This window comes from Pongo pygmaeus, chromosome 13 (assembly GCF_028885625.2).
Source record: "Pongo pygmaeus isolate AG05252 chromosome 13, NHGRI_mPonPyg2-v2.0_pri, whole genome shotgun sequence".
Taxonomy (NCBI): domain Eukaryota; kingdom Metazoa; phylum Chordata; class Mammalia; order Primates; family Hominidae; genus Pongo; species Pongo pygmaeus.
The window spans coordinates 73,086,570-73,114,148 of NC_072386.2; the positions used below are offsets into that span (position 1 = coordinate 73,086,570).

General features: G+C 43.4%; 1 protein-coding gene across 4 annotated transcripts in view; it reads right to left on the reverse strand.

The window, feature by feature from the left end:
• The window catches only part of FRMD3 (FERM domain containing 3), a 308,453-nt gene that overhangs the window by 189,391 nt on the left and 91,483 nt on the right, over nt 1–27,579 (reverse strand). The window lies entirely within an intron of this gene.

The window sequence follows — 27,579 nt, forward strand, 5'->3', positions numbered from 1 at the left end:
TCTTTAAAAACAAGAAGACAGACATATCTGTGGTATACACAACCCAACATTTCCAAATGATCCCAATTGATCATATAACTATCCACACAAAGTAGGTCTTACTGTTTTCATTTTTACAGGTATGAATACCAACTCTCAGAGGAAGTAAGAAACTGCCTGGGGTTCACCCAGTTCTATCTGGCTTTGCAACTCATACTGGTTTTATTGTCCTGCACTACTGGTCCAACTAGTATGAAAAACTAGTTTACAAGTAGACGAGGAGAGGGCAATGACACCCTGTAAGCAGAATAACTATTGCAGACTGGCAGCCTCTTCTCCCAGCTAGCTACAGTTTACTCACCTGCAAGTGGAATGGCTCACCCATCTGTCCATTAAAAGATTAATCTTATCATTAGGAGATTTCTGCTAAAAGCACTGAGGGAAAACATAAACCAATATGTTCATTATTTAATCTTGCTGGGTTTTACAGGATTTACAGTAATTATGGGTTAATGTAGATATATATCCTAGATTATAGAATAACCATCCAAAGAAAAATCCAAGAGTGAACTTGTAACAAGGTCCCCTGCATGAGAATTAGCAGCCAGAGTACAACCTGGGACGTGACAACTGGTACGAGCATGTTCTCACAACCAAGCAACCTGGCTGAAAAGTGAGGTGTGAGGTTGTGGGAAGAGGTGGGGGCCATCAGAGCATTCATCATCCTCGCTTGTGAGAGTGAATGGGGGCACTCACAGACAACAGGAGTATGCATGGACTGGCCCGGGGAAACCTGTCCAGCAGGCACCTTATTCAGAAGCCTTGATGTTAGGGAGTTGGACTTTTCTCTGAAAGGAGAAGAAGCCACCAAATCAGTGGCATAATCCAACTTTGCATTTTAGAAAGACCTTCCTATGGGCCGGGCGCAGTGGCTCACGCCTGTAATCCCAGCACTTTGGGAGGCCGAGGCGGGAGGATCACTTGAGGTCAGGAGTTCGAGACCAGCCTGGCCAACATGATGAAACCCCATCTCTACTAAAAATACAAAAATTAGCCAAGCGTGTTGGCACATGCCTGTAATCCCAGCTACTCAAGAGGCTGAGGCAGGAGAATTGCCTGAACCCAGGAGGCAGAGGTGGCAGTGAGCCAAGATTGTGCCACTGCACTCCAGCCTGGGCAAGAAGAGCAAGACTCCGTCTCAAAAAAAAAAAAAAAACAACCTTCCTGGCCCTTGCGTGGAGAACAGGGCTAGAAGAGGAAGAGATTATTAAACCTCAGAGGCTTAGTCCATAAGAAATGTGTGCACACGTGCTCACAAGTGTGAGCAAACCATCCTAAGAAAATTCAGAATCTGGGGCTAATTTTAAACCCGCTAATGTTGACCTAAATTAGACACAAAAAAAGTTGAATTCTTCCTATGCCAAAACTAACCCCCAACTCTCATGCTCCTCCCCTGGCAAGGTCTGCTGCATGGTATTATAGAAAGTGGAGCCAGCCCTTCAGGCCCGAGAGCACCACCTGGAAAAGCAACAAGCCATTGTCCTCAATAGGGAAACAGTTACCAACAGCAAAATGCAGCCAGACAAAAATCTGTCTGGATTGTTCCAGTCATTTGTTGAGCATCTCCTACATGTTGGCACTGCAAATGTAAAGATAACCAAGGCACAATTCCTGCCCTCAAGAAACATATGGACAGACAAGGCAGTTATTCTGATACAGTGGGAGAGGCATGGCAGAGCCCGGCCCCTGTGCTAAGAGCACAAAAGAGGAGCAGGTGATGCACGCTCTGTGTCATTGTATCTTTTGACACAAAGTGTGGTTCCCAGACTTAGCAACATCCTGTATTACCTGGAAGCTTGCTGGAAATGCAGAATCTCAGGCCCACTTCAGATGAGTTAGCCAAAGGAGGATAAGGGGGAGGAGGCATTTAAAAGACAGGAAATGGCAGAAGCAAAATGACCGGTGTGAGAGGGATGGTTGCACATTCCCAGCTTGCAGAGATCAACATGCCTGAAGCACAGACTAACAGGCACAAGGTGGTAAACAGAGAAGCTTTGAAGGGGTGGAGAGGAAGACCAGGTAGAACCTTCTGAGTTACAGGCCTGAGACACATCACTGTACTTGGCAGAAGGGACACCAAGGAGATCAGGTGGTCCAGACAAGCTTCGGGTTGGAGGGAGCCAAGAGTTGTCTGGCACAGGCTTAAGAACTTGGAGAAGGGAACTTAGCTGGTTTTGTGAAACCAAACAAACTTATTTCCCCTTAATGACATTGCTTCCCAGCTAGATCTGTGCCAAAGAGTAAAAAGAAAAGCACTCAAAGAACCCTCACTACTCGATCTCAGTCCAGGCACAGGGCTTGGGCAGGGTTTCTTAAAGTCACCTAAGTATAGGAATTACCTGGAGCATTTGTTCAAAATTCAGGTTCCCAGACCGCAGTATAATCTGTGGAATCAGAAACCCATGAGAATGGCCTGAGGAGTATAGGCTTGGGAAGCAGCCAGGGTGATTCCACACATCAGGAAACCTGGGGTCTCTGGGTGAGGGATGGAGAGCACCTGACTCCTAACACTGTAGGTGGTCAGCAAGTCATAGGTTCCCCTCCATCCCTGTCACAATAACCCAAGAGGTTGGAAGGTGCTGACTCCACTCCATGTGCTCTTTATAGAGGTTGTTCAGGTCACACATCCCTTAGGGGACAGAACATGAAAAACAGTCTTGCTCGGTACCTGACCTAGAAAGGTGTCATTCTTGATGTGCTAGTCTTACATCTTTAATGGTAGACTTGTTCCTCTCTTCATATTTGATTCATTCGATACGCATCATTCAGTACCTGTTAGGTACAGGCACCTAATAGGTAAAAGTAAGAAAACTTGAGTTTTCTGACAGATGAAAGTATTAGTTAATGTTAGTATGAATTGACTCTTGAACTTTGACAAATATAAGTATTTATATATATATGAATATATGTATATATCTAACTCAGTGTCTTTATACCTTTTAAAAAGATGAATCTAGAAAAAAAAATGAGCAAAAAGCATGAATAAGCATTTCACAGAAGATAAAACTTAAAAGGCCAGCAAGCATATGAAAAGATGTTCAACTGATCAGTAACTGGGAAAACAATAATTAAAAAACATTTCCTATTCATGAGCTTGGCCAGCTTTTTAAAGTCTGACATTTCCAAGGTTTGGTGGGATGCAGAGAAACTGGACAGCGTCCTACACTGCTGATAGGAGCATAAGTAAGCACGACCAGTTTAGAAAACAATTTGTCATTACCTAGCAGAGGTGATGATGGTCACAGTAAGTACTTCTGCTTCTAGATGGAAACCCCAGAGGAGTAGCATACATGACTAGAAAATATGTATAAGAATGTTTATAGGCCAGGTGAGGTGGCTTACACCTGTAATCCCAGCACTTTGGGAGGCCAAGGCAGGTGGATCACCTGAGGTCAGGAGTTCAAGACCAGCCTGGTCAACATAGTGAAACCCCATCTGTACTAAAAATACAAAAAATTAGCTGGGCATGGTGGCACACACCTGTAATCCCAGCTACTTGGGAGGCTGAGGCAGAAGAATTGCTTGAACCCGAGAGGCAGAGGTTGCAGTGAGCTGAGATCACACCATTGTACTCCAGCCTGGGCAACAGAGCAAGACTCAGTCTTAAAAAAAAAAAAAGTATGTTTATAGTAGCATAGTTTGTAATTGAATAAAACTGGAAACAATTCACATATCCATTGACAAAAGAATGGAAGGATACTTCCATATATACATATATACATATCCACACATATAAACCACACACACACACACATATATATACATGTGTGCTCATGTTGGTCTGATGTATTTTATAAATACTTAGTCCTCAGTTCATTTAGTAATTATAATAATTTTCATTATTTATACCATGTATTAAGGCATGTGCTGGGTGTTCTTAACATATCTCTAATCATCATTAAAACCTTGTAAGGTATAATCATTCCATCGCAGCTGGAGAAGATAAAGTTGGGTGATGCCTTTAGCCTAAAATCACACCACTTGGAAATACTGAAGCTCAGATTTGCACCCATTAACTCCAAAGCCCAAGTTCTTCCTACCATATCACAGGAAGTTCTTTCCAGAAAGATCTTTAACTCAATAGTGTATGTTATACTCATTATCTTGATAGTGATGTAAGCATGAAAGCAAGTTAATTCCTCCTAACCTTGCCCTTGATATGTAGATCTACTCTTCAATGAAGCTAAAACACACACACACACACACACACACACACACACACACAACTCATATGTAATAGCAACAAATAATGGATGGCATGGCCTCCTTAAGAAAAAATGAAAGCTAATTAAAATAATCTCTATTTAATGTAGGCTAAATTTATTTGTGTTGAGGTTCTATAATTCATGAGAATTAACGTGATTGATCCATAGAAGATATTCACATAAAGAGGAAATAAGCAGTTAATACTTCTCTTCATAGTCATGCCATAGCAAGTGGCCATCAGCTTCCAGAACCGATGCCTCCCGTCACATCTGAAGCTCTCCTACTGTGATGTCTCGCCATTGCTTGGGGCTCAGGTACTCTGTACACTGAGAGCTTCCTTTCAGGTTCCTGTCACTTGGAAGATCCATCTTGATCCTGGCTCCAGCCCCCTGCTTGGCAACTCAGCCCTATCAATTATTAATCCATCTCCAGCTTTCATCGCCCGTTTCTCCCTCTCCCTTTGATCTTTTTCCTCAGCTTACAAACATTCTCCCCAGGACATCCTTAAAAATGCCCTTTGCTTTCACTCTGACATGCTCTCATGCACTAAGCCCTCTCTCCCACTCCCTTCTCTGCCCACCTTGTAGAAGGAGCCCAGCCTGTCCCAAGGTCCCACGTCCTTGCCACCCCCTCATCATTTAACCCTGTTTCCTCATCTACAAAATTGAGACAATCATGCTTCTTCCTGGGCCTTCGTGAGGCTTCTGTGAGAATGTGTGCATGATGCCAGGTGCTGAGTGGGAGATTATTAGTCTTCTCCTTCTTGACAATTTTTCTCTCTCTCTTGGATTCCATTTTGCCCCTTATTCTTTATCCTGGTCCTGGGTCTTCGTCTCTTGTCTCTGTCATTTGTTCAGGGATCTCATTCAGCCCCCTGGCTCCAACTCTGACCTCTATGCAGAGATGCGAATGATTCTCAAACTCAATATCCAAATTAACCCTTCACACATAAGTCAGCAGGTCCCAAGCCAACCCCAGATCACAGAGAACCCACTACTCACCAACTGCTTCTCCTCACCACCACCATTGCCAGTTTCTTAGAATTCGGATATCGTAACCATCATGAACTCCTTTGTTCCCCCATCACTAATCACTTACTAAAGGCTGTCTTATTCTATATTATACATAATGCTTGAATCAAGGCCTTTCTGATAATACCTTATCCCTGGCCTTGGCCTCAACACCTGTAGTTGAAACAACTTCAAGAGACACCTGCCTAACTCTTTCCCTGCTCCTGTATCTCTTCCCTCCTCTTTGTCCTACAAGCCAGTGCAGAGAGACCTTCCTAAAACACAACCCTTGTCCCACACCGGCCCCTCCTTCTGCAGCCCCCTGTATCCTCCAAATAAAACCCCAAGATTGGCTCCATTTGGTAGAAGTTCCATTTGGTGGAAGCTGAGTGATCTGTACCAGCCACCACATTGAGAAATTTTTATCCCTGTACATGTGTATGAGTACATGTAAATGTATATCATGTGGGTTTAGACACATGCAGATGACAAAGACCTAACGCAGACTAATGCTCAGAGTAGAAAAGAGTAATTGGTAAGCTGGCAGATCATAAGTCTCTCCACATATTTGTTCCTTAACTTGTTAAAATTATAAAATAATGACCATGATAAAAGAAAAACTTTTTATTTTCATAAAATGGCTTGCTTTTTTTTAAGAAATGTCTTTCATTTCACACCAACTAGCCAGCAAACATTCACCTATCTTTTTCATTCTAAAGTTTAAAGCCGTTGGTAGCCCCACATCCATATCTTCGATGTTTAAAAACAGATGTTTAAAAATTACAGATTTCCCTAAAATCTGAAAAGCTGGCCTCTCCTGAAAACTCAGCTGACCACTTGGCACTGGCTCAGCATGGCATCACCCCTGTGCAAGGAGCTGGCTGGAGAGGAGTAACAAACGGCTGTCCCTGTGGCCAGGCCACCCACCCTGCTCTCTGGCCATGTTCATGCCTGCACCACTTAGTTCCTTTAGATCACCTATTTGACCCCTCTAGGAATTTGACGCTTTGGCCTCTCATATAAACAATGAGGTCTTATTGTAATTCCGTGGTATTAGAGCCCTGTGATAGGCAAAGCATGTCCAGCAAGTTCATTCTGAGCAAAACATCCTTTTAGGTGAGATCCATTGGCCCTTTATTGAACTCATGGAAGGAGCATGTTCATTTCAGATTGTGCATTTCCAGCTTCTTGGGAATGTCCAATAGCGTGGATGTTTGAGAACATCAGCCACTTCAGATGTACTGCTTCCCTCATCTAACTAGTCTCCCTGCCATAAATGAATATGACATTGGTATAATATATTTCGTGTTTTGCACAATGAAACTAGCACCACATGTGCTTCCAAATGCTCATTATTCCCATGTGGATAATTTATTCTCCTACATTTTCAGGGATATGAGTTAGAATGACTTGTTATGCCCTCCAAAATCATCTTTGTTTTCTTAAAAATGCTAGGACAAACTGAATTAAAATCTAAAAATTTAAATTTATCTTAATTAATACTCTAACCTTTCCTTCCTTATTCTATTCTGATTTTTTTTCCATATTTTAACTTTTTACTTTGTATTTCACAAGGTATAATCTTAAACAGTTTTGTGGTTAAGTTTAGCGTTTTTTTTTTTATGAGATGAAACATTTGACTTCTCTGCTATTTTAGGTTCTGAAAGTATCAGCTTTTGCTGAAGGTATAAAGGTGTCAAAAGTGTCACTTGTCCTCTTGTCTCTGATTTGTTGACCATGAGGCCCTTTTTAACTTCCCCAATCGCAGCTCCCTTACTATTTTGTCTTCTCCAGTTTTGTGCCTGCACTTGGTGTTATTTTTCCATACTCTCACCTCCTGACCTGGCCTGAGTTCTAGGTGGAAGTTTCCATTTGCCTTTCAGGAATGAGCTCTTATCAAAAGATCACTAACTCATAAACATGCTTGCTTGCCAGCTGCTGGCACAGCACTCTGCAGAGAGAGGACACTTAGTTCAATGTGGGACTTGGGCTTCTTCAGAAGCTAGCAGTCTTCAGAAGGAACCCGTGGCAGCTCAAGGCATAGACAATCCTCATTAGGTACCCAATATTTATTAACTAAACTCTTCACCCAACTCCCTTCCCTCATTGCATTCCCAATCTAGTGGCTGGAAAGGACACTGCCACACACCTGGAAGCAATGGACTTAAAACACGGCATTGCAAGTCTTCCCCACATCTGGCCCTCTGGATGCCTAGCCTTGTCCCAGGATGCTGGTTAACTTGTATGATTACAGGGAAGGATGGGCTAGAGTGATATTTTAAATGCAATCTCCTCCATAAACCACTTCTACAGCTCTGGCCTTGCCACTGAGCCAGGAGCCAAGTCTGCCAGGTCACTATGCTTCCTTTGCCCCAAGGAATCCAGGAAGATACCGAGAGCACTGCCAGATGGCAAGCAGCCACCAAGCCTGCTGGGTGGCCTGGGAGGAATGTGACTGTGTGTCCTTTGTGTGGTGTGGCCCCCTCCCTCAGCCTGGCCAGCCTCTGCTCCCCAGCAGTCCACGCACATTCCAAGGTTTTATGTGTGCATTTCAATGAAGCCCAGCACCCCACCACAGAAAATGTCACCACTGCCTCAGGCCCTCTGGGATTTTCAAAGCTTTGAGCCCAGCAGGTTAAATTTATAAAACAAAGGTCATAGATCACTCATCCAATGCCTGAATAAATATCTGTTTGTAAGTTCAATATAAAAGGAATATAAGTTTAATATGAAAGGAATTCTTCCATTATCCTTTTTTTCTTAAATAGATTTAATAGATTTTAAAAAAAATTTATTTCAATAGCTTTAGAGGTACAAGCATTTTTGGTTATGTGGACAAACTATATAGTGCTGAAGTAGGATTTTACTGCACCTGTCACCCAAGTAGTGTACAGTGTACCCAATAAGTAGTTTTTCATCCTTTACCCTCCTTCTGAGTCTCCAATGTCCATTATACAACTCTGCATGCCTTTGCATACCTATAGCTTAGCTTCTACTTATAAGTGAGAACTAGGTTTTTGGTTTTCCATTCCTGAGTTACTTCACTTAGAATTATGGCTTCTAGTTCCATCCAAGTTGCCAAAAAAGACATCAATTTTTTTCTTTTTAGTGGCTGAGTAGTATTCCTTGATGTATATATACCACATTTTCTTTATCAATGCATTCATCAGTTGATGGGCATTTAGGTTGATTCCATATCTTTGCAATTGCTTTTCATTCTTAAAATGTTGCCTTGTTATAAAAAAATCTCAAGAGGCTAGGAAGGCAATTAATGCATGCTTAGTTCATGATATTAATAAAGAACATTGGTGGAAGTGAAAGTTCACCACATCATAAAATTCTGCATGCTCAGGGATCATAATGGAAGCAGGAGGTTAGGACACCATAAGAGAAAGAGAAGGGGAATTAGGCCTTCCCACAGAACTGTGCCTTGTCCCTCTCATGTTTTCCTCACAGGCAAACTCTTCAAAGCAGCAGTCCCCAACCTTTTTGGCACCAGGGACCAGTTTCATGGAAGACAATTTTTCCATGGATCAAGGTGGAAGTGGGGTGGTTTCAGGATGACTCAAGCACATCACATTTATTGTGCACTTTATTTCTATTATTATTACATTGTAATACATAATGAAATAATTATACAACTTACCACAATGTAAAATCAGTGGGAGCCCTGAGCTTGTTTTCCTGCAACTAGACAGTCCAATCTGAGGGTGATGGGAGACAGAGACAGATCATCAGGCATTAGATTCTCATAGGGAATGTGCAACCTAGATCCCTTGTATGCACAGTTCACAATAGGGTCTGCACTCCTATGAGAACCTAATGTCACCACTGATCTGACAGGTAGCAGAGCTCAGGTGGTAATGCCAGCTATGGGGAGCGGCTGTAAATACAGATGAAGCTTCACTTGTTCACCCACCACTCACCTCCTGCTGTGCAGCCTGGTTCCTACTGGTCTGTGGCCCAGGGGTTGGGGACCCCTGCCTTAAAGGACTTGTGTCAAAAGTCACCATCTTGCTCTATTCTGCAAATTCCCTCTTGACCACCTCCTCTTTAGGGCAGCAGAGGGCTTCCTGTCTGGGGCTCCAAGCCTGAAAGACATCTGCAGGGAGGCACAGTGTTTCTTCATAAACTTCCTTCCTCAAGCTTACAGGCTTGGCAATTTGCTTAGTAAATATCAAATTCTCTCCAAACTAAAAAATAAAGATTGCTCCTGGCTAGGTGTACCTTGACCACTGGACTCTCAGTCCTCTGAGCCTCCGATGGAGTTTGAGGTCACTTTTAGGAGGTTGGTCTCCACAGGGCAGAAGAAAAAGAATGTGGCCTGTTCTGCAAGGCAGTGGAGTTAGACACAGGGGGACTTCAGTTCACATCCTGGCCCTGGCCCTGGCCCTTCCTGGTTGTGTCACCTGGGAAAAGCCACTTGGCTCTCTGAACCTTGGTGTCTTTGACTGTGAATGGGGGCAAATGTCCAACACTAAACAAGAGGACGCACACGAAGCTCCCAGCAGCCTACCTGGCCCGTGGCACTCACAAGCCCGATAAACCTAAACTCACCCATCCCTTCCTGCTTACCCAGCAGTAGAACAATGGGTTTTCTGAATCATTAAGTCATTTTAACAAGCTTTTAAAAGCAAACTAGGTCAAACCAAAGGAGACACAGCCCATGCTTATCAACAGTCCTCTTCCAATGTCTTAAAGCCTCGGGATTCTTATGGTTTCCAGCAGAGGTCAAGGAGAAAAGAAGTGTTGTAACATGATCAGAAATGTATGGCCTCCCCTTTAAAGAGGAAACTATAATTAACAGAAGATGCCAACATCTGAATGCCTCCCCTCCCCCACCCCTCTGCTTTTTTTTTTTTTTTGCTTTTTTTTTTTTTTTTGAGACAGGGTCTGGCTCTGTCACCCAGGCTGGAGTGCAGTGGCACAATCTCGGCTCACTGCAGCCTCTGCCTCCTGGCTTCAGGTGATTCTTCTGCCTCAGTCTCCTGAGTAGCTGACCACAAGCACACACTACCACACCAGGCTAATTTTTGCGGTTTTTTTCTGTAGAGATGGGGTTTCACCATGTTGGTCAGGCTGGTCTCGAACTCCTGAGCTCAAGCAATCCACCTGCCTCGGCCTCCCAAAGTTCTGGGATTATAGGCGTGAGCCACCGCACTGGGCCAGAACCCCTTATTTAGTGTTCCTTGCTCAGTGTTTCTCCAGCTCTGCAGCCGCCCTTATGGAAATTAGAACCACTCTGCTACACACATGGACTTCCATTTGATTTCCTCTTAGTCAACACACAGGGTGCAGTGTGCTTCTGAATTCAAATATCCAGGCCTACCTGGCAGATCCTTTGGTCCATCCTAGTTTGGAAAAGGGAGGATCCCATGAAATCAGGTATCTTGCTTGAGAGAAAGTTTGTGCCTTTCAAAAGTGAGCTCTAAACCCACCACAAACCAGAAAGCCAGCAAGGAGTGCTCAAGGTTCCAGATCAAGAGCTCCCTGATGACTGGCCTCACTGGGGCATCATCTGGAGTGGCACAGTCCTACCCTAAACCACAGCCATCGTTGAGAAGGCACAGAGTCCTTCCCTAAACCACAGCCACCGCTGAGAAGGCTGTCTTCTAGCCAGTTACTTCTTGGTATGAATTATTTTAACCTGGATAGCTTAACAAGAAGCCATGTTGATTGCAATGAAAGAACCTTTTGTTTTGTTCCTGTTTTATTTGGGTTTGAGGGGCAAGGGGCGTTAGAATTAAGACAAATCCATTTTGGTGATTTGAGAATGACTTTGTTTAAAATTGAGATTCTTTAGGGGCTTGTTTCAAATGGAGATTCCCTAACCCATCCCCAGATTCTAATTCAGTAAATATGAGGTGGAAACCAAGAATATACCTTTTTCTATCAACCCTCTGCCCCAGTGACTAACATGGTCCTAAGACCACAATAGAGAAAAATTGGATCAGGATATGCCACCCAAAAATCCCCAGAACCTTAATTTGGCTTAGGACAAAAGTTAAATCCCCACAAACTAATTATTTAAAAAAGAGAACCCAGAATACGCACATGTTCAGGAATCAGAAGCAGGAAAATTCTGGTGCATCAAAGCCTCCCTAGCAGCCCCACACAACACTGATTCTCTCTACCCACAGTCCTACCTTCACTCTTACTCCAGCTCACCCTGTCCCCATCCCAGCAATCCCTCTCCTGAGATTCTGTTCTTGGACTCTGACTTTGCAGCATCCACCTTGAGATAAAGCAGCTCCAAAAGAAAGAAATGTCCATGGAAATCCATTAAAACCACTTGTTGTTCTCTCACACTGAGGGTCAAATCATAGCTCCTGAAACGTAATTAAATAAAGTCATTGACACATAAAACTGTCTGCACGGCAGGCTTTATAAAGGGCTCAAAGGGCTTTGCTATTTTTAGCTTTTTACTAAATAAGAATCTAGTATGTCCAAATTAATCACACATTTTTCCTTTGCCAAATTTTAATTAATAAGATGTGTGTGTGTGTGTGTGTATGTGTGTGTGTGTGTGTCTGCATGCACAAGAGATCAACTAGCAAAGAAAATCTTGCTTCAGGAAGCAATAAAGAGATCACCTGAAATATTGCAATTCAAAAAAAAGTGTTGCTTATAAACTTAAAGATAAAAGAGTCATTTCTTATATTGAAACCAGTTACTTCACCGGATTCATTTAACACTCTGTCCTGGACAAAAATACAATTTTGCTTTTAAATTATGCCATCCCAAAAATAACCATTCCATTTAAAGATATACATTTTTACTCTGTGGCTGAAGTTTTCCAACCTGGACCAAGGGGGAAAAAAAAAAAAAACAAGACAGCTAGACAGGAAAAGAATATCAATCCAGGTGGTTTACCTAGGAGCCATATCCCTGAAAACAGTCACAACATACCCACGGAAAGAAAGAGGTGAGAGCAAAATGGAGGCAGTGCCCAAGCTACAGATGCCCCTGAAATATATAACCCTTCAGAGTAAACATCAGCCAAGACAACAGAAAACTGTTCAGATGCTGACCACAGCAACCTCATCTGCAATGGTTCTACCATGTAAAATCCAAACTTTGGAAATAAGGCAAAAAGAGAATGAGGTGCTCTTCCAAGGTGACACAGAGTCTTGTCTATCAAAGCCACATAAGGGTCACCTGATGCTTTAGGGAGGCAAACTTGGCTTGACTTAATATTTGCTAATCTTTAGGGTCTAGACTGTAAAATTAGATGCTAACTTGTAGAAGATTGGTAAGTTGCAAATAATTTCTGTCCTATAGAGGAAGCAAATCAACATTTATAGTTTTATCACCTTATGTCCATTATATACCTCAGCTGTGTCTCAGCAATTTTATCTCAGCATTGTTTAGTTTCATTGACTATGTAGACTTATCATAAACCAGCTTTGCCATCCTGCTAGTTCCCTCATTGATGAGTTAAATAAATTTTTGACTCATGCTCATTCTATATTTGTATGAGAGTCATACTTTTAATTTATTGAAAATTATACCTTGAGATTTTCTTCATCGTTTAGTTCACCTATCTCCCTGTCTTGCCACTGAAGTCTGAGCTTTAAAACGAGTTCCAAAATATCACGAAGCCTAGGAAGGTTCCATTTGGTTCATATAGTTGTCATTAATCCATCATTACTGACCACAATCACAGTGCTTCTTCCTCCAACCAATATCAAGCGGATTCCACCATTCTGACCTGGCTGAGATTCAGCCTATAAACCAGGCACCCAGACGTGGGTCTTCCATGGAAGTAGAACAAAATACAAAGAAAAGAGAGACAGGACACATGTGCACCTTCCTGATCCCAGTACTTGATTTCTCTTTTGCTCTAGGACATAAAGTTTGTATGAGATTTGTCATTTTAGAAGAACATGAGTGTCACTGGCAGTGACAGTGCAAAGCTAAGCGAGCGAAGCAGGGGGATCCTCAAGAGCACAAAAGAGAGCGCAGGATAAAAAGAGAGAAGGGGGCATGTGAGGGCACGTGCGGGAAACACACTCAGTTTTGCAGAATCAGCCTCCCCTCCCACACACCGGCTGTTCTGGTGCTATAAGCAGACTCCCGGGGAGGCTGGAAGTGCCAGTAAAAGGCTAAAAATTTCTGCTAAATTACTATTAAGCATACCAAGAAAGGATCTAACTTAAGGAAATACCTTATTGGATTTTCCCCAAAAAAAGAAAGGAAAATGTATTTTCTGAAGCAAGCCACAAAAATATGGGGTAGCGAAGTGAATATAACATTACTCCAAAGAAACAGAATCCAGAAATTCCAGCTTTTAAATTGCTGAAATAAACACCAACTATTTGGAGAAAATCATACTTGTCACTTACGGATGATGTTCTAAATAGGTCTTGACATGGTATTTAGGGAGAGTCACAAACTCTTTCTTTCTACCCACTCTACCTGTCTCAGAAGAGAGTATTTTTTTTTTTTTTTTTTTTTTTTTTTTTGAGATGGAGTCTTACTCTCTCACCCAGGCTGGAGTGCAATGGCACAATCTTGGCTCACCACAAGCCATTCTCTTGCCTCAGCCTCCTGAGTAGCTGGAATTACAGGTGCCTGGCACCATGCCCTGCTAATTTTTGCATTTTTAGTAGAGACAGGGTTTCACCATATTGGCCAGGCTATTCTCGAACTCCTGACCTCAGGTGATCCACCCACCTCTGCCTCCCAAAGTGCTGAAATTACAGGTGTGAGCCACCACACCCAGCAAAGAGAATATTTTCTCCACACAGATGTATGATCAGATCTGACCCAGGGCACAGCCCCTAAATTAGGTCAAACAACCTCACTGGGTGCAATAGGTAGAAATAGTCTTTCCTGCTGTGTGTGTTCTGTGTGTCCCACAGCTGAGAGGGCCATGAGAAGTTTTTTCTGCCTCTGTGCTGCGTCTCAGCATAGCCTTCCTCCCACAAAATGAATGGCTGCTGTAGGTCTCCCTCCAGAGAAAGAAAACCTTTCTGGAGGAAGGAAGGAGAGGCCTGAAAACCCTCACCTCTTTTGCAGGAGCTGCACCTCCATATACATGTGAAGTTCCTTTAAAAAGACATCTGTGAGGGGACACTGCTCACCTGGACATGCCTATTCTGAGTCCCAGAGTCTTGATACTCATCACCAAATGGGGGCCACACCCAGCCCAGGAAACTACATATAACAATTTATCTTTCACTTAACACTTGATGAAAATGGTTAAATATTGTTTGGGCCATGAAAGCCATAAAACATTTAATGTCCATAAATGGATAGGGTCCATACAGGCTCCAGAGAGAGTTAGGACATTGGTTTCTAATTCTTCATCCTTGAGGACATGGTAACAACCCATGACCAATGGTCAAGGGAAGCTCCCTGTAATGACTGAGTCTGGAGCCTTTTCTCTCAGTTACCACATGGCACATTTCTTCTTCACATCTGGTTTGCTCTGAGGAGCCTACTGGTGGCTTGCAATGGGCCAGGGAAAGCATTCAGTCTTCACTGGTTACAGCCAACTGGATGGTTACAGAACACCAAAGCACCTGTCCGCCTAATGTGACCCTTCTATGTCCACCATCTTTCTTGTAGTTAGCTTCTTTATGCAGCAGCAGCACATTGCTGAGTGGAGAGGAAAGACAAAACCCCATTTTAGCAGAAATTCTCACTTTCTATTTGGCAGGCAGTTGAAAATGGGTTCTCTGTTGTGCAGAAACGTCCTGAACACATTAGATACATATTATGATTATTTTATTAGTAGATACAGACAAGATCACAAAGAGCTATGTGCCCTGCCCAAAGTGTTTAAACTTTCCCTGTGGGCAATGACAAGCCATCAGAAGATATTTAGCCAGTGAGTGACAGTAAGTTAGCAGTAAGCAGTAAGTAAACAAAGATAATGCTAGCAGTTATAAAATAAAATAAGGAGAAACTGGTAGAAAGACTAGATATAACACTAATCTACATTAAATATATTTCATTATATTCAGGATTTTTTTCAAGCAGGGAACTGCTTTCCAAGATCCATCTCAAGGTCTCAAAACACACACTTCCAGCTTGGTGGCACTACCTCCCTGACAATAGCCATTACAAAAACCAGAAGAAGTCTTGGGCATCAGTAAGTTTGTTGGTGCAGACTGCTGCCCAAGAGGATTCTCTGGTTTCTACCAGCAGAGGAAACCAGACCCAATTTCTCTGTGGCCAGTGGTCCTATGCCTGGGTCATTTCTAAGGTCAGAAGAGCACTTCACCTATACTCTAATTCTGAAATCCAAGTCATGTTCAAGGCACTTATTGGACCAAACTGTCATTTAGATTAATAGAACACAAAGTTCCCCTTGTAAATACAAATGTAATCAATATATCAGTGATCAGTATAATAGTCATGTGGTAGTCCCCATAATCCAATGTCCAAAGAGAGTAATGGTCCAGTTTCTGACTGGTCCAGTGGATCCCTAATTCTTCTTCCGTCACTTCTGGCCTCTGGACTGTCCATGTCATATCCCTAAAGACATGACTCAATAGATCAGCTCCCAGCTGGACCACTCCCATGGGGCCATCAGCAATTGTCACCCCCCAGCCTCCAGGGCAATATACAACACTGCATAAAAAATGATCACAGGACGAGGGGCAACATTGCTATCCAATTCTTCATTTGTTCAGTTGGGGAAGAAAGGGAACACCTACACTATCAAAGGCAGTATAACAGAGAGGGAAGCACACTCATTTTGTTAGCAGACAGACTGGATTCCAATCTAAGCCTTCTGTTTCCATGGGCAATTCGCTGACCTCTCTGAATCCGTTTTCTTATCTATCAGATAGGAATAGGGGCCTGTGCCTTGCATAACTGAGGTAAAGATTACAGATGGTATATGTGAGGCATGTAATACAGAGTCTGACGCCAGGAGGTGTGGGGGCCATTAGGGCTGCATTCTGGTTCTCCTCTCCTTCAGGCACAGGACGGAATTGTACTTTCCAGCTCCATTTGCAGTAGGTCTTGGATATGAGACTTGTTTCGGCCAATGAAGCTTAAAGAGCCAGTGAGAGACTCACCACATACCCTTCCCTCTACTGTGGTGGTCATGGTAGCGTGCAAGATAAAGCCTCCATCATTCAGGGTCACTGTGTGACCACGATCAGAAGAATGCCCCAACAGACCCTCATGGGACATTACAGCCCGAGCAAGAAAATCAATGTTCTATGCGGCTACTGAGCTGTGAGGGGTTCTGGTCACTGCAGCATCATCTGTCCCCTGCTGACCGAGAGACTAAGTACCCAGTGAAGTCTAGATAATGTGAATTTTGATTTTGTTACTTCAAAATATCACCTTTGAAAAGAACATGGGAATGCCTGAGAAGTCAGATTCCAACTGAACGGATCCCAAGGTTGATCCCAAGGCAATTCACCAGTCGAGGATCCTGACACATTAGTTGTTTAGACTTAAAAGGAGAAAAAATAAATAATCTCAGCTCCTGGATCTAAATGATGCCTCCATGAATTAAGGATTTAAAAGGTCACATTGAGCCAAGTAGATAAATACACAAAAGAGTCTCTACAGATTAAAAGCTCGAGGGCACTGGACCCCACCAGAATGATCATAATCCAAGAATCGAGGTCAACAGCCCTGGAAAATTACTCTTAAGTATTTCCAGCATTTAAAACTCCTCAATGGACTAGAAAACATCTGTTTCCTAATCTAGTGGAAAAAAGCCTCATTGCTAAATAGTAGGCAGCACCCCCAAGCATGAAATTCATTGCCATTTTCCTGGGCAAAAACAAACACACACATTAACCCTCCCTCGATTGTTATCTGCAGATGCCACCAGCTTTAGATGCCATGACAGAAAGGGAGGTATGTTTTCTTCCTGGCTTTACAAACAGAGAACAGAATCCTTTGCTTTCCTTGAAACTGCCAAAAAAAGGCCAGTATGAACTCCAAAGCACCAGCATCCATTTCTTTACAGACATTTTAGGTAGAAAATGAAATATGTCGGACTATTGAATAAATATAATCTGTTTCCTTTGGCATTGACCTAGTACAGCATAAAGAACGTGAGCACCAAAGCCCGACACATCTTTCAAATTGATAGAATTCAAATCCTGTCTTTACCACTTACTAGCCGAGTGATCTTAGATGCATCACCCTCTCTGAGACTCAGTTTGCTCAGATTTGGAATAGCAGTGACAATAACAGCTACCATTGGTGAGAGTCTACTAGTGCCAGATGTAAGAGCTTTGTGTACATTCAATCTTTAAGTCCTTACAAAAACCACATAAAGGGTGGTTTATACAGATCTTTTTTTTTTTTTTTTTTGAGACAGAGTCTTGCTCTGTTGCCCAGGCTGGAGTCCAGTGGTGCAATCTCAGCTCACTGCAGCCTCCAACTCCTGGGTTCAAGCAATTCTCCTGCCTCAGCCTCCCAAGTAACTGGGACTACAGGTGTACACCATCACACCCGGCTAATTTTTGTATTTTTAGTGCAGACGGGGTTTCACCATGTTGGCCAGGCTGGTCTCCAACTCCTGACCTCAAGTGATCCACCCACCTCGGCCTCCCAAAGTGCTGGGATTACATATGGAACTTACACAGGAGAAAAATAAGGTTCTAAGGTTCTAAACTAATAGGGAGGAAAGCCAACGTGTAAAATTGGATCTGTCTGACTCCTGAGCCTGAGCACTGAATCCTGGGTACATTCCCCCTCCACCACCACCCCACCCCGACCCCAGACCACCTCTTGGGGTAATAGAAATCACAGCGTGCAGGGTGAAACGGCAGCATAGTCCCTCACACAGAGTCCACATACATCCTGTGTGAGTTACCTCCCTTTCATCTCCCCCTCTCCTCCCCATCTCATTCTGTTCCTTTCACATTTCTACCTTTTTCCAAATGCTTTGATATTCCTTCTAAACCAAAAGTCTTCAGTAGTCATAAAAAGACCTCTGCAACATGTCTTGATGTTCATACTAAACTTTTCATTAATCTATGGAGATATGAATGTCAACATAAAAATACATATGGCCTTAGATGTGTATGTATAGATATAAATATAGAAATAGTGGAAGGAAATGTTAGTAGTGAATATCACTGTATGGGGAATCATAAATGATTCTTATTATCTTTCACTTTTTTTGTATTGTGTCTGGTGAGAGTATGTTTCTTTTTTTTATTATACTTTAAGTTCTAGGGTACATGTGCACAATGTGCAGGTTTGTTACATATGCATACATGTGCCATGTTGGTTTGTGGCACCCATTAACTCGTCATTTACATTAGGTATTTCTCCTAATGCTATCCCTTCCCTACCCCATCACTGCACGACAGGCCCCGGTATGTGATGTTCCTGCCCTGTGTCGAAGTGTTCTCATTGTTCAATTCCCACCTATGAGTGAGAACATGCGGTGTTTGGTTTTCCATCCTTGAGATAGTTTGCTCAGAATGATGGTTTCCAGCTTCACCCATGGGGCTACAAAGGACATGAACTCATCCTTTTTTATGGCTGCGTAGCATTCAATGGTGCATATGTGCCACATTTTCTTAATCCAGTCTATCACTGATGGACATTTGGGTTGGTTCCAAGTCTTTGCTATTGTGAATAGTGCTGCAATAAACATACGTGTGCATGTGTCTTTATAGTAGCATGATTTATAATCCTTTGGGTATATACCCAGTAATGGGATCACTGGGTCAAATGGTATCTCTAGTTCCAGATCCTCGAGGAATCGCCACACTGTCCCCCACAATGGTTGAAGTAGTCTACACTCCCACCAACAGTGTAAAAGCATTCCTATTTCTCCACATCCTCTCCAGCATCTGTTGTTTCCTGACTTTTTAATGATTGCCATTCCAACTGGTGTGAGATGGCACATCTCATTGTGGTGAGAGTATGTTTCTTTGGCAAGCAGGAAACACTAGATATTTTTCAAAATCATGGAAGGAGACCACTGTGCTCTTTTTAATTTTTTTCAATATTTGCATGTATTGCTTCCAGAATAAACAAGGGTCATTCGGTCACTACAATTATATTTCTTTTATTTTTGCTTCCTTTTTAACATGTTCAAATGCTACAATTAATACACAGAAAAAAAATCTACTTCACACTTAGTGCTGATGAGTTCCTTCAACATTGTGAACAGGCAACTGAAGCCACAGTGGGCCTGTGATGACAAGCATGACTCCAGCACAAGACAGGGAGACCCAGAAGCAGGGCCATTAGACCTGTTCACATGGGAGCTGCGGGCTAGACCTGGGCTCAGAGCCAGGCCCAGCCAAGCTCCTCCTGACCAGCCAATGACCTCCCTGACCCCGCCCTTTCCCAAAGTGGCCATTTTTACACATAAAACCAAGCTTGGGTCTGGCTTGGTTCCCACATCCCTAGTAATGGCTGGTGATTATCTCAGACAGTCGGGACTGCCCAGATTGCCTTGGAAAATTCATGCCGGGAATAAGCTAAGTCTCCTCCTCTTCAAATCTTTCCAGGCAAAATAGAAAGCATGTGTGCTATCTTCGGAGTTTCCTTCAAAAATCATGTTTCCTTTGGCTCTGCAGAAGTGAAGTTAGTTCTCCCTGTCCCAAAACTGGACCAAAATGGCCACAGAATGCTGTGTACTTGAATCACATTGACCCAAAGTGATCACCTACCAGGCTACCACTAACACCAGGTTCTAGAGGCCCTATGCCCTCAGCTTTAAGCAAGAACCTGAAAAGCAACAACAGGCTGAAAAATTGCTTCTGCTTTTGCTGTAAGATGCTCTTGAGGGTGCTGTTGTTTCCATCACCTATTTCCTTGTGCAGCCCCAAGGTGGAGTTAAGACTGAGAAATCCTTGTCTTCCATGGGAACTGATGGATTTTCTCTCTCATAGATAAATTACATTTCCCTTTTCAAGTTGCTTCCAGGAAGTTCAAAGCCAAATGCATGATCCTGCAACAACTATGCCAAGTCATACAGCCTCAATACCTGCAGTTGGCTCTTTCCCATAGTCTCAACATTTCATTTACTTTATATTTACCCTTATTCTTACTTTGTATTATTTCTTAAGACTTTACTCGGCACCACCAATTAGCCAACTCAAATCTTATGTAAAATCTATTAGATATAAATTAATAAGGCTGAGCACAGTGGCTCACACCTGTAATCCCAATGCTTTGGGAGGCCAAAGAGGTCAGATCACTTGAAGTCAGGAGTTCAAGACTAGCATAGCCAACATGGTGAAACCCGTCTCTACTAAAAATATGAAAATTAGCTGAGTGTGGTGGCAGGTGCTTGAACCCAGGAGGCAGAGGTTGCAGTGAGCCGACATCACACCACTGTACTCCAGCCTGGGTGACAGAGCTAGACCCTATCTCAAAAATAAATAAATAAATAAATAAATAGATAAATAAGATACTGCTGGCTGACAGCAGCCACACCAGAGGCATGCCATCCAGAAGATATGCTCCAAAGGGCACCGGAAGGGGCCTCTCTTTTTCCCACCATACTCTAGTCTCAGCTGCATGACAGCTCACATTTTAAATTCATTCATCTAGCAAAACTGGCTTTCTCCTATTCTTAGGAGTAAAGCAAATATACTTAGGAAGGATTTCTCCTTATTTATCCTTGCAAATAAGTTTATTATGATCTTGTTTAATCATACATAGCTAAGCACAGGTGTGGATTTAGGAAAATAGACACTAAGAGAAAGGACAATTGAGTTTGATGAAAGATTTAAGGAATGTTTGAGGATTAGGAATGTTTGCACTTTGAGGAATTGCTTTTCTGAGACAAGCAAGCTTGTAAGTGAAAAGGCTGCTTGATACAAGAAAAGGGGTGAGAACAGAATTCACTCTACCTACTTCACAATTTGGAATAAACACCCAAACCAAAGCCCAAGAGTCTGTGGTGAGGGCTTGCTGTGTATAGTAGCCAGCACTTCATAGCATTTCAGAGTTCACAAGGAGCTCTCTTCAGATATTATCTCATTTAATCTTCAAAATGACCCTGTATGTTTCTGTTATTCTCCTTATTCCATAAATATGAGAACTGCGGCTCAGAGAGGTTAGTCACTTGTCCCAAGAGTACACAACTATTCAGTGGCAGAGGGAAGACAAAAACACAGATCCCTTCCACTAGAACATGGTCGCTAGGGCCAATCTAAGTCGTATCCATATCGTGTGTATGCAGCACAACAGCAAGAAAGAACAGCCAGGCAGCCCCCGGCCTCGAGCTTGCCGGGAGATGGAGTGTGTGAGATCTGATTCCAGCAGCCCTTCTGCCAGAGCCCAGCGGCCTTCATACCACACAGTCTGCCTTTGGGTAACCCTAACAGGTCTCCAAACAAAACTATAACTGACACTCGAAAATGAAAACCTCTGTTGGCCAGGCACGTTGGCTCACGCCTGCAATCCCAGCACTTTGGGAGGCCGAGGCGGGCGGATCACAAAGTCAGGAGATCAAGACCATCCTGGCTAACACAGTGAAACCCCATCTCTACTAAAAATACAAAAAATTAGCCGGGCGCGGTGGCGGGCACATGTAGTCCCAGCTACTCGGGAGGCTGAGACAAGAGAATGGTGTAAACCTGGAAGGCGGAGCTTGCAGTGAGCCGAGATCGCGCCACTGCACTCCAGCCTGGGCGACAGAGCAAGACTCCGTCTCAAAAAAAAAAAAAAAAAAAAAAGGAAACCTCTGTCTGCTGCAACGTCCACACGGAAGAAAAGATGAGATTTGCCAAGTAGAAAAGAAAAGATTTGCCAAGTAGGAAAGTCTTTTTCTTGTACTTTACACCAATTGTTCTTCCTTTACTCTGCATATATGAAAGTGTTTCTGGGGCACTTGAGTATGGGGTGCTAAATTTACGGATTCTAAATGTTCTAATTTATTTATAATCAAGTATATGTGAAATGAGAAGAAAATGCAGCTCTCAACAACGAATTACACCTTCCTCCCACACCACTCATCAACCTCAAAGCCCTCCTCCTCACACACAGCAGATCAGGGTTTTTGTTTTGTTTTGTTTTGTTTGAAACGGTCTTGCGTTGTCACCCAGGCTGGACTTCAGTGGCGCCATCTCGGCTCACTGCAAGCTCGGCCTCCCTGGTTCAAGCGATTCTCCTGCCTCAGCCTCTCGAGTAGCTGGGATTACAGGCATGTGCCACCACGCACAGCTAATTTTTTGTATTTTTAGTAGAGACAGGGTTTCATCATGTTGGCTAGGCTGGTCTCACACTCCTGACCTTGCTATCTGCCCACCTTGGCCTCCCAAAGTGCTGGGATTACAGGCATGAGCCACCGCGCCCAGCCAGATCAGGGTTTCTAAGTCCCCATGTTTGAGGAGCTCCTACAACGACAGCAGGGAAACTGCCCTCCCATCCAGTGTGGCCCTGTGGGGGACAGGGGCCCTAGCCAGCACCAACCAGAGATAAATCCAAACCTCGATGAGACACAATAGGCAATCAGACCTTTCAGAGGAGCCAGGCTGGATGCGGGCCAGCTGTAGGCCCAAGGCACTGTGATGGCTCAGGTGAGCTCTGTCATGGGGGCAGTGAGGGGACCTGCAGTCAGAATTGGCAGCGACCCTGGCCACCGATGACAGCCTGAAGCACAGGAAGTCAAGGGTCAGCCCAGAACAGGCAGACAGGCCCAGGGAGGGCACTTGTTACCATCGGCAATGGAGGAGACCAGAGAGGGCGCAGAGGCCAGAAAATCCAGCAATAGATTTTCCAGCACAGGGTAGGAGCTCCTGAACTAAAAGACAGACGTCAGGATGTCAAATCCTAAAACCACCATGTTCTGGCTGAGTCACCTCAAATAAAATATTTGTCCTCATTGTGCCCAAGTTTCTTAATTTAAAAAATAAGAGTAAGAGACCCAGTTCACAGGATTGCTGTGAGAATTAAATGAGATATTATTTATTAAAATGCCAATGCATTATCTGGCACATAACAGGTGCTCCATAAATGTGTCTTTTTCTCTTAAGACTCTACCGGAAGTCGCAAGTGCTCCACGCCCCAAACTAAATACAATGCCAGATGTAGATCTGTTTTGCTTCTCTTCTTTTCTTTGTTAGTTTGAGTACCTAAAGTTGGTGCTTCAGTGTGTGAGAGTCCAATTTCAACATTACTTCCCCTGTTGCATCCTTCATGCGTTTCTAATCTTCCTATAGGCATTCTTTATTATTATTATTATTATTATTATTATTATTATACTTTAGGTTTTATGGTACATGTGCGCAATGTGCAGGTAAGTTACATATGTATACATGTGCCATGCTGGTGCGCTGCACCCATTAACTCGTCATCTAGCATTAGGTATATCTCCCAATGCTATCCCTCCCCCCTCCCCCCACCCCACAACAGTCCCCGAAGAGTGATGTTCCCCTTCCTGTGTCCATGTGTTCTCATTGTTCAATTCCCACCTATGAGTAAGAATATGCGGTGTTTGGTTTTTTGTTCCTGCGATAGTTTACTGAGAATGATGATTTCCAATTTCTTAAATACACTTCTCTAAGAAACAGTATATTACCTACTTCAAAATATTATAATATTTGATGAGGGGCATACCCACCTCTGCCACAGTCCCCACCACTCCCTATTGTCTCACTCCTGGCCCTATCTGCACAGAGGTGAAGAGCAACAGCACATATGGCCCATCCCAGCCCTATCATGGCACCATACAGCTATGATTCCATAAGGACTACCCTACTGCTGAGGTTGAATATAGTTCCATGGCAGCAGAGCCTAACCCAGCAGAGCAGCGGTAAGGCCTCAGGTGGCACCGGGCAAGTGGTGGCCTTGGCAAGGTAGGGAGGGAAAATGGAGGTGCATCTGCAGTATTCCAGCCAATACAAGTAGCAAGTCAGCACCAGCTCGGTTTCCAAAGCTCCACTGTATCTCAGAAGAGAAACAATTACTCAGGAAAATCAAGGCCTGTGAGCCACTCTCCATTCCCCTCCCTAAGACCACAGAGCAGGAAAAAAAAAATGCTTGAAAGCAGATCTGATTTTCAAGCTTCCACTCTGCTTTCGCTAAGATGATTTAAGCTAGCCAAACCTTCAAAGCCTCTAGCCTCCACGAATTTCACGTTACCTTGGCAGCAGTGGGGAGAGCAGTGACCAACAGTTACCTCTTCCAATTCTTTTCAGCTTTATTGGTACGGTTGGAAGAAGTCAAGTCAGAGCACACCTAGACAGCAAGCTCATTGCAAATTCCCAGGCCTCCTTCAGCCTGTGGCCTTGCTCAGCTCACTGTGATGTAGCAAAATGGGCCTTGGGGGTCTTATCTGTATGAAACATGCTGTGTTTGAGAGTGGACAGCTGCTGAGCCATTGCAGAGGGCACGGAGATCAGGAAGCAAAACAGCATTCATGGAGGGGATGTCCTAGGGGTCTCACTGGAAGCTCTCAGGGGCTAGGGATGATATTCAAAATATTTAACAACAAAGGAAGGCAAGAAAGGACCACCAAATCAAAATGATTGCCCCACCAGTCTGGACTCTGGTATGTCGCACCAGTAGCCCATGGAGAAAGTAATGTTATTATCCACATTTTACAATTTTGAAAACCTAACACAGAACTCATGAACAGCTCTACAAGCTTCCATCTGGTCTGCTGAGAGGCCTGCCCACTGCCTCCGAGAAGACAGAATGAGGCCAGTGAACAGCTGTAAAATATCTTTTAGAAGAAGGACATCTGGTCTCGTCCTGGGATCACATAAGCTTCCTGGTTGAACTCTGAGGTCATGAGGTTTATTGTATTTACATGAAGAGCCATATTTTCACCAGAATCATAATGCCATCAAATTGGAGGACAGGACTTCAGAAATCACAGTGAGGTTTCTGCAGGCTAGTGACAGAGCTGGGTCCAGAACCCAGGCCTCTGGCTCCCACTCTGAGAACCTTCAGGCCACAGATGCACCCCTGCTCAGGCCCTTCTGATGTCTGTGGCATTGCACAGTTTGCCAAGCTCAGCTTTGCCAGAGGTGAAAACAGATGCAGAGGCATCTTAGCTCTAGACTCATGTTTGTTGATTGGACATTATAACCAAGTGATAGACTTGATCTCAGAAGCTCCTATGAAGATCCAGGAATTGAAAGTTGGACTGAGGCTAAGGAAGGGCAGTATGTTAAGACTGGAAACTCAGGTATTTTCAAAATGATCAAATTGAGGCACTGTGCCCTGTAATGTATGGAAATACTCTCATGTTGATCCAGCTGTTCAATTAAGAGAGTGCACTTGAGGCACTTAACTGGGTGCATTTCATGCCTCAATAACTTTTTTTAAAAAAAAAGGCAAAGCCATAATCTGTTTATTCTTCACATTGAATGCCCCTCTAAAAAGCCTAAGCTGAAATTTAAAGATATTTACAGAAGCACCCGTAAAGAAAAATAACCAAGCCTGCTGCCACCCAACTGACAGTTTTTTAAAGCTTAAGCAAGAAAATTATATAGCAAAGCCTGGAATGCCTGCCCCACCTCCAGGAGCACAGGCATGTGTGTGTGTGCACCCGTGCGTGCACACACACACATAGACACACACACACACACACGTGCAGTTCCAGCTTCTCAGACACAGCCGCATGCACACAAGCCTCTTTCCTGGATATATTGTGACAGCCACTAAGTTAATGAGATCCCAGCTGTCACCCTCAGTTTTTACATCTGTTTTTAGTGTTTTCATTCCAAGACTGTTGCCCAAAAGGCAGTGAAAGACAAAATGCATATTATCAGCCTTCTTCCTCCTGCTCTTTGGAATAGCAGAGTCCCCACGTGGCAGCCTGGAACAAAGACCCGCAGCTCCCTGGAAAGGGAAGGCTCTGACTCCAGGAAGATGGCAGGTCTGGAGTCTCCATGCCACTCGCACCAGGTATTGATGGGCAACCACAAAGGCTGGGCAGGGAAAACAAACCCGTTAAACTCTCTAGAAAAATACCGTGCTGCAAGCCAAGTGCCAGAGCAGCAGCGGGGACACCGAGGGCCTGCACTGATGGAGTAACTCAAAGTCGGAGCAGTGTGAGAAACACACTAGTCCAAACTGGAGGAAGGGTGATCTTTCTGAATGGATAAAATGTAGGAAATGAGGCTTTAATGAATGTCCGTTTAATAAGTCCCCAAATGTGAAGTATGTATAGGTGCTCTGAGGCATCAGCAATCCACCGCAAAATTACCTTCAACCCGAGAGCAATGAACACGAGTTCCCTAAATCATGAGCAATTTGTTTTTATGACAAAAACAAAATACACCTTTTTTTAGCCAAGTCAGTGGAATTTTTCATAAAGAGTTTTTCGTAAAGAGTTTTTAAACACTGAAGGGAAATATGCTACTTCAGTGATTATGCTGAGGTGCGGGATTAAGCGAGGTTAGATTGTATTTCCCATAACACACATGTACTTATTAGAAAAGGTAGTTTTTAACTTCTTTTCAGAGCAATAGATATCAGTGTTGGGAGCAGGTAAATTAAAAAAAAAAGAGCAATAGACAGAAATGTTAAACTGCCCCACTCCACACACACACACACACACAAGCACACAAATACATACATCACACACACACACACACACACACACACACACAGAAGTACTGACTAGTCCCTTTCATTCCATCTTTATTTTAATGGGCAGCAATGAGTACCTACCCAGGCGATTGTCTGCAAAATACTGTGCAGGTGCCACTGCCACACTGCAGTTTAGCCTGGGGCCAAATAGCCTGACAGGGATGCTGGCATGAATTTTTCACAGAATACCCGTGGCTAGCTTGTTACAGGATGTGCTGTGACATCAGGTTGAAGGTATAACCAGGCAAGAAAGTGAAGTGGGAGCTGTCAGGGGAGAGGTGAGAGAGTATTATCCCCTCACCCACCCAAAATGAGCTGGCCAGAGGACCAGTCCCAGCCAAGAGCACTCAAATCAGAACTTGGTCGCTTCTCTGCCTCTCACCTTAATAGATAAACATGCTTATGAATTACTAACAACTATTAATAATCTAACAATTTAACAATTGATAACTATTATAACTAATAACTATTTAATAATTTAATAGTTCATAATAGACATCTGTAAATTATTCATAACTCTCAAGGATCCCCAGTAGATTCTTGGTGGTTTGTGAGTTTAAGAGGAACAACTAATTCCATTTCCTATAAACCCCAAGTCCCAGGACTTGAGTCCTCTTAACAAGATGTCAACAGAGGGAGACTGGCAGGCTATCAATCCTTGCCCCCTTTTCTGGGCTCTTAGGACTTTCCAGCAGCCATGCTGATGGGGGAACAAATAACTGTGGCCTTCCCCCAACAGTTCTCTTCTAGCTAACTCAATCTTTGATGCTGTAGACGCTCCATATGTACACACTATTGATATCCTCCTGTGTGATATGGGAGC